General features: G+C 35.7%; 1 protein-coding gene across 1 annotated transcript in view; it reads right to left on the reverse strand.

Moving 5' to 3' along the window:
- LOC134847660 (small VCP/p97-interacting protein-like) overlaps window positions 1–8,466 on the reverse strand; it is a 158,821-nt gene that overhangs the window by 108,710 nt on the left and 41,645 nt on the right. The window lies entirely within an intron of this gene.

Here is an 8,466-nt window from a genome sequence, read left to right on the forward strand (position 1 = left end):
GCTTCGCTCCCTGGAGTACTACTTCCTCTGATTCACATATGAAAAATCAATAAAAAGCTCAGGAAGAATATGGTTCATTGCAGATTATAGAAGTAGGGCGTCCGCGCATTAAATCGAAGTATCAGTAAACTATCACTTCACTAAATCCAGATATGATACAATTACGTATTGTTAACTTATTAATTACGTAGCCGGATGCGTCATTTTAAGTACTAACCGCCTGTACCGAACTTTTTGGCCATAATCATATCTGATCATCGTAAAATTAAACAAAACTCATGTCTATAACAGATGTGCAGCATGTCTATATTCGGCATGCACAAATCTGCATCAGACCTGCATCAGGTGTGCTAACTGAAGATATGCTCACACCTGCGGGATGCATAATCCTACCTGAACTGAACATGCTCACACCTGCAGGATACATGATCATGCCCTGAACTGACTATGCTGACAACTGCAGGATACATGATCATGCCTGAACTGAATATGCTCACACCTGCAGGATACATGATCATGTCTGAACTGAATATGTTCACACCTGCAGGACACATTATCATACCTGAACTGAACATGCTCACACCTGCAGGATAGATGATCATGCCTGATCGGAACATGCTCACACCTGCTTACACGCGTAAGCTGAGCACTTTTACCCGGCATATTCGAACTCACGAAATGTATCTAAATTGCTCTGATGTCCGCTGGTAGATTTTGCTACACTCTTTTTAAAAAAGACTCAAAACGTAGAAAAATAAGTCTAAAATGGTATCTTCAGTATCATAAGGTAATTAAAAGAATGGTTAATTATCAACAACATCATAAACTCAGCTTAATAATTTAATTTGTTCAGGTGAAAAGGTGTTTGCGCTGGTTCGGGAAGTAGAAGGGGGGTTGAAGGGTATGGGTTGGTTCAGCTGGAAGAGGGGGAGTGTGAAGGACATTTGTTGGTTCCAGGTTTAGTTGGGAGGTGGTGGTGGGGGGCTGGTTGGTTCAGGGTGGGGAGAGGGGTTAGTTCAGGGAGGGGTGTGAAGGGTATGGGTTGGTTCAGTTGGAGGAGTGGGGGTGTGAAGGGCATTTGTTGGTTCCAAGTTTAGTTGGGAGTTGGTGGTGGGGACTGGTTGGTTCAGGGTGGCGAGAGGGGTTAGTTCAGGTGGGGGGGGGGGGTTTCTTGTGAACTAACCTGGCGAGTTTTTTTGTGAAGATAATCCGGCAATATGGTTTTCTCCTTTCACTGGTTGCCTCGACGATGCAAAGTCGGATAAACTCATTTTCAAATCAATTATCTGAAATGGGTAAAAGGGAATTTTGATTTTTTTCAAATAAATGATTTGATCGAAACAAAAAAGAATAAAATGATTTGATCAAACCAAAAAAAAGCTTGCTAAATTATGTTTCCTCCGTTTCTATCAGTTTTTCGAACTACCACTCCAATTTCATCGTTCCCTCAGCGTAAAGGGGGGGTAGAACAACCTTAAAATGGAGGAAATATAAGTCAAAAAATAATTAGCCATAAAATGAGCCTTAAATTGGAAATATTATTGAAAATGAATGATTAACTCATGTTTGAATTCAAGCCTTAAATTGTGAAACAAAACGAGCGTTAAACAAACTCTGCACAAAATGCACGTTAGTTAAACGCATATACCATACTGCAGGATCTGAGGCGACGTAATCATGTCTGATTTTGTGAAGTTTGCAGTCAGACGTTATCATGTCTGCGGCAGGTAGAAACATGTCTCACTCAGGTCGGATCTTGTAAGATCCAGGTACAACCATGTCTGTAGAAAAATACGTATGCTCACTTGTGAACAGGCCTGCATAATGGGGAAACAGTCCTGAGAACTTTCTCTCCCTTGCTAAATGGATGATCAGCGGTGACATGGCACAAAAGTTTCAGTACGGGCGAGCATAAATCAAACGCAACAACGAATCAAATTGAAAATTTTTTCAAACACTTAACTGGATAACTTAATTTATAGCTTAGTTCCTGGCAAAAAATGGGACACAAACGCTGTTTAAACCAAGTAAATATATTTTTTCAACCAACAAGAAACTGGTCGACGGAGTTTGTTCGGAGTGTGCCATTGCGAGCATCTAATAAACCCGATTTTTTGGACGTTTGTTTTTTGGAGCCGCTACCGGAGCACAACCATTTACAAAAAGAGTGCCTGAAAAACTGTAAAAGCTCAAAACTAAAACTAAAGGATATATACTGCGAGTTTATCGGAACAGGGGAAGCCGATGATGTACTATTGTGCAGTCAGTTGCGGCAATCAATGAGCAGAACCAGGAGAAACCGTTTTTTAATCTGTCGTTTTTGTATACAGACGTTGATATCAGTGGTTTTTGAGTAAACACAAAGAAAGAGCAAAAATGTTTGCTACATAAACACACCGAGGAAGGAATTGCTGTTTTTTGTTTTGATGCAGGATTGCGCTAATCTTTCTAATCGTCTAAGTGATCTACAGTAGTTTCTCCCGACTCGCCATTGAATATTTGTGAATTTTGTGGGATATCAAAACCAAGTAAAGAAAAAAAGCATTATTAATTAGTTTGCCTGATTTCATATCGGAACAATATTGCGGAAGCTGAGAAATGCTTCCAATGAAAGCAGCACCCTAAGCATAATATTCCTCACTTTCATCTTAAGTCGAAACAAAAAACATAGAAAACTATATTTTGAAATAAATGAAATACCACTTAAAGTAAAACTGTGAATTGCTCTGATTTCAAATTGAAACAGAAACACAAATTTAATTGTGCTCACAAAGCTTGACGCCACCGCCTTTATATATTTTTATCCCTTCGCAAAATGAATGGAAAAGCAATTGAGATAACTCGTATAACATTTTAAGCAATGGAAATTAAAACGACTATTCTCGTTAAAATACTAATAATAACGATTCCTCTCGTAAACACGAATGCACGAACGACTGTTCTTGTGAAATACGAATGCACAAATAGCATTCACGAGAGATTACGAAGTTGAAAAATAACGTCTTATTTGCTAAGACAAATTCAGAGATTTCCCAATTGATTATCAATAGAAGCTAAAAGCTACTGAAATTCATTCTAATAATTTCCATCAAAACACCAACACTACTTTCTTCAACCACCCCGAACTTTTTCTATAAAATACTATCCATTCTCAATCAAACTATCTCTAATCTCATCCTTAAAATAAATATCGAGTTAAAAGACAACTTGCAGTAAATTCAAACAAACTTCTTTCTAACAAAACATTTCTCAGCAAAATTTAGATTTACTTTCTGAGATTGAAAGTAGAGAAAACTCTATTTTACTAGCGTACGCTTTGTCCAGCGAAATGCTTCTAATGAAAACAACAAACCCAAGCATAATATTCTTCACTTTCATCTAAAGTCGAAACAGAAAACATAGAATAATATATCTTGAAATAAATGAAGCACCACTTAAAGTAAAATTGTTAATGGAACTCATCAAGCCAAACTTATCGCTTAATATTCAAATTCCGTATTTTCTCATCCTTAAAATAGTTTAGGGGTGTTTTAAGGTTAATTAAAATTGTCTAAGTAAACTGTTAATGGAACCCATCAAGCTAAACTTGACGTTTAAAATTGGAAATCCGTATTTTCTCACCCTTAAAATGATTTAGGGGCGTCTTGTAAGGTTGATCAAAATTGTCTAAGTAAACCGTTAATGGAACCCATCAAGCTAAACTTGACGTTTAATATTGAAATTCCGTATTTTCTCATCCTTAAAATAGTTTAGAGGTGTTTTAAGGTTAATTAAAATTGTCTAAGTAAACTGTTAATGGAACCCATCAAGCTAAACTTGACGTTTAATATTGGAAATCCGTATTTTCTCACCCTTAAAATGATTTAGAGGCGTCTTGTAAGGTTGATCAAAATTGTCTAAGTAAACCGTTAATGAAACCATCAAGCTAAAGTTGACGTTTAATTTTGAAAATCCGTATTTTCTCATCCTTAAAATGATTTAGGAACCCATCAAGCTAAACTTGACGTTTAATTTTGAAATTCCGTATTTTCTCATCCTTAAAATAGTTTAGGGGTGTTTTAAGGTTAATTAAAATTGTCTAAGTAAACTGTTAATGGAACCCATCAAGCTAAACTTGACGTTTAATATTGGAAATCCGTATTTTCTCACCCTTAAAATGATTTAGGGGCGTCTTGTAAGGTTGATCAAAATTGTCTAAGTAAACCGTTAATGGAACCCATCAAGCTAAAGTTGACGTTTAATATTGAAAATCCGTATTTTCTCATCCTTAAAATGATTTAGGGGCGTCTTGTAAGGTTGATCAAAATTGTCTAAGTAAACCGTTAATGGAACCCATCAAGCTAAACTTGACGTTTAATAGTGAAAATCCGTATTTTCTCATCCTTAAAATAGTTTAGGGGTGTTGTAAGGTTGATCAAAATTGTCTAAGTAAACCGTTAATGGAACCCATCAAGCTAAACTTGACGTTTAATAGTGAAAATCCGTATTTTCTCACTCTTAAAATGATTTAGGGGTGTTGTAAGGTTGATCAAAATTGTCTAAGTAAACCGTTAATGGAACCCATCAAGCTAAACTTCACGTTTAATAGTGAAAATCCGTATTTTCTCACTCTTAAAATGATTTAGGGGTGTTGTAAGGTTGATCAAAATTGTCTAAGTAAACTGTTAATGGAACCCATCAATCTAAACTTGACGTTTAATATTGGAAATCCGTATTTTCTCACCCTTAAAATGATTTAGGGGCGTGTTGTAAGGTTGATCAAAATTGTCTAAGTAAACCGTTAATGGAACCCATCAAGCTAAAGTTGACGTTTAATATTGAAAATCCGTATTTTCTCATCCTTAAAATGATTTAGGGGCGTCTTGTATGTATGATCAAAATTGTCTAAGTAAACCGTTAATGGAACCCATCAAGCTAAACTTGACGTTTAATAGTAAAAATCCGTATTTTCTCACCCTTAAAATGATTTAGGGGTGTTGTAAGGTTGATCAAAATTGTCTAAGTAAACTGTTAATGGAACCCATCAAGCTAAACTTAACGTATAAATTTGAAAATCCGTATTTTCTCACCCTTAAAATGATTTAGGGGTACTGTAAAGTTGATCAAAATTGTCTAAGTAAACTGTTAATGGAACCCATCAAGCTAAACTTAACGTATAAATTTGAAAATCCGTATTTTCTCACCCTTAAAATGATTTAGGGGTGTTGTAAGGTTGATCAAAATTGTCTCAGTAAACTGTTAATGGAACCCATCAAGCTAAACTTAACGTATAAATTTGAAAATCCGTATTTTCTCACCCTTAAAATGATTTAGGGGTGTTGTAAGGTTGATCAAAATTGTCTAAGTAAACTGTTAATGGAACCCATCAAGCTAAACTTAACGTATAAATTTGAAAATCCGTATTTTCTCACCCTTAAAATGATTTAGGGGTGTTGTAAGGTTGATCAAAATTGTCTAAATAAACTGTTAATGGAACCCATCAAGCTAAACTTAACGTTTAATATTGAAAATCCGTGTTTTCTCACCCTTAAAATGACTTAGGGGTGTTGTAAGCAGGTTGATCAAAATTGTCTGACAATTATAACCATGAAAGATATGAATTTTGCAATAAAAACGGTACATATCATCGGCTTCCCCTGTTTCGATAAACATGCCGTAGATATTCTTTAGTTTTAAATTTTTGCAGTTTTTCAGGCATAACCATAAATTTTGAATTCAGAGACGATTGAAAACGGAACATATGATCTAATGACGTCCTCTCAGACTCGAGACCGATTAAAACTTTTATTATTATGACTATTATGATTATGATTATAATGATCAATTATCTCAGCGTCTGCCAAATTCGTGCTTTATATCCTGTAGTGGAAGTGGCGCGTCATAAGTGTCAATCCGAAATGACCGTCGCCCGTCTGAATATTGTTCGACACCATAATGCCCCTCTATTTGCTTTTTATTGATTTTGACATAACATTCCAGCTTGTCATCCTTATCCTTTCGACTAGAATAACGAGGAACCTTGAACAGCTCGTAGCGAAGATCAGAAATGTGCGAGGAGGGTGCAAGATCAGTTACGTAGACTCCCTCGCCCAAATTCCCCCCATACCAGTAGGGATCTGAAGTCCATATTTTTCCACTTTCTTTGATCCCTTCTAGTCCAGATGTAGTCGTGTAATGATAATAGTATGCCTAAATTACGTACAAACGGGGGTTAGCAAACTAGACGACGAATGAAAATGCAAAAACTTGTTATCGAAAGCATTTTTTCACCCAGAATCAATTACCACATCATATAGAAGCCTATTCAGACGTGGTCTGTGATCCAATGGAAACAATTGAATAGTTTTCTAGAGGTCAGGGCAATCTGTTCAAAAACGTTTACTTCTTAGTTAATATCTACATGTTCGACCCTAAAACATATCACACTATTTCCACTATTTCAAGTTGTTACCACCCGTTGATTCGATATATCTACGAATTTTGTAACAGTTGTATAATAGCTTTTTTCAATTTCAATCCTATCTTAGTTGACACATTTTACTAAGCAAACATTGCTGGTTGATTGATAAGTAATCGAGCCTAAGTTAAAAGTCTCACCGAATATAGTAAAATGTTTTAGTAGAAACATTAGTTAGAGAAGAGTATGAATTATTGAGGCTGATTAACATGAAGCACAGGATAATTATTAGTTTTAAAGCAATTGAACAGCCTAAAGAATAATATAGTGTGATCGAAGAGGTTTACAATCATATTTTACGTTTAATTTTTATCTTCTTACTAAGGCTGATGATGGTGGTGTTGATTACTCGAGTCAAGTTTCAGAAGGAAGTTCAGTTTTCTTTCTTCTGGATCGTCTGGACGTTGTTTCTGGATTTGTCTGGTAAGTTGCTGGGTGATCGTCAGTCTCTAGTTGTTGTGTTTTTTTGTTAATCTCTTTTTACTTTCTAATCGAATTTGAAAGAAGAAAAACTGAATTCTTTTTTTTTGAAAAAGACTAATTTTGTAAAGTAGAAAAAAAACCGATAAAAAATTAGTTTTTTAAAGAAGCTAAATTTTAGAAGATTTAGGTACTTGCTAGTGATTGAGCAAAATAGAACAATGAAGATTGCAGGCCGGTCCTTTTGCTCGTGAGCATAAACCGACGGCTGATTCATCTATCAGAGTACTCATGCTCATAAGAAAAATTTCAACTAGAAATCATTTGATAATTTCAAATCAAATATCTTTTTTAGTGGTCCCTTTTGATTAAAACCGCAGCTATCAGTTCTAAATTTCTTAACAATTTCACAGTCTTTCATTTGATCTATCAAAGTAATCTCTGCAGGTGCATCTCTGCATCATCAAAGCAAGGAGAAACCCTGGAGCGCCAGCAAGGCGAATAAGATTGAATCCATTTTGTTTTAGTTAAAACGGACAGCTTAGTTGTCACCGCTCTTTGAAATACTGAACGTGTAAAATGAGAAAACTAAGACAAGTTTTTTAAAAAAAGGGTCTCTTTCAAATCAGGGTTTCATAATTCTAATACGAATAAATCAGTCAATTTCTGATTCGATGGATAGAGGCTTGTTCTTTATTGTCAGTCGGCTCAGTTCGTCCGTGAATTGTTCAATCTGTAGTTGGCTCGAAATTTGTTGGCTAGCAATCTCATTTGTTTTGCCAGGGAAAGTTCTTATTCCTTCAAACAGAATTTTGATCTGAGCTCCTACTTTCACTATATAGCACTTTTTGGTTCTTTGTTCTAATTTCCACAGTAAATTCTGCTAGTTTTTGTAGTTTTTCTTTTAGTGATCAACACAATGGGCGTCATGGCGTTCTCCATTGTCGTCGAGTTAACTCTTTCGATAAATTATGGCAGTTTCCACCGAATGTAATAGTTTTTTATCGAAAACTTTATAATTGTAATTAAACGAGGTTTTAGTCTATCCAGTTTTGATTCGCTCTTTTTTAGAGTTCTAGCCGCTGCTTCAAACCCGGAAAATGTCTCGATTCTTTAATGAGATTGTCGTCGATTGACAGAATTGATGGACGAGATTTTATTCTATCCAGTTTTGATTCGCTCTTTTTTTAGAGTTCTAGCCTCTGCTTCAAACCCGGAAAATGTCTCGATTCTTTATTGAGATCGCCGTCGATTGACGGAATTGATGGACGAACTGTTGATTTTAATTGTCTCTTCTTTCGGACAAGCGGTTTCTATTTAAGTTGTTCGGGTGCACGTATGGGTTTCTACAATTCCAATTCATTACTGGGTCACATTTCCTGGTGCAAACATCAATCTAGAATGAGCAATAAATTCAGACTCCCGAATGGTATTTGGACACCAAAGCAATAACAAAATTAAACAATGAAAGACAATTAAGAAAATTGAAATTAGGGGTAAAGTTTAGTCTCATGGTCATACACAAACCCTCTACGGAGAACAAAAAGAAAAAAGACGACGGTGTTGATGGTGTTGATTAACGGCATAAA

Source organism: Symsagittifera roscoffensis, chromosome 6 (genome assembly GCF_963678635.1).
Source record: "Symsagittifera roscoffensis chromosome 6, txSymRosc1.1, whole genome shotgun sequence".
NCBI lineage: Eukaryota > Metazoa > Xenacoelomorpha > Acoela > Convolutidae > Symsagittifera > Symsagittifera roscoffensis.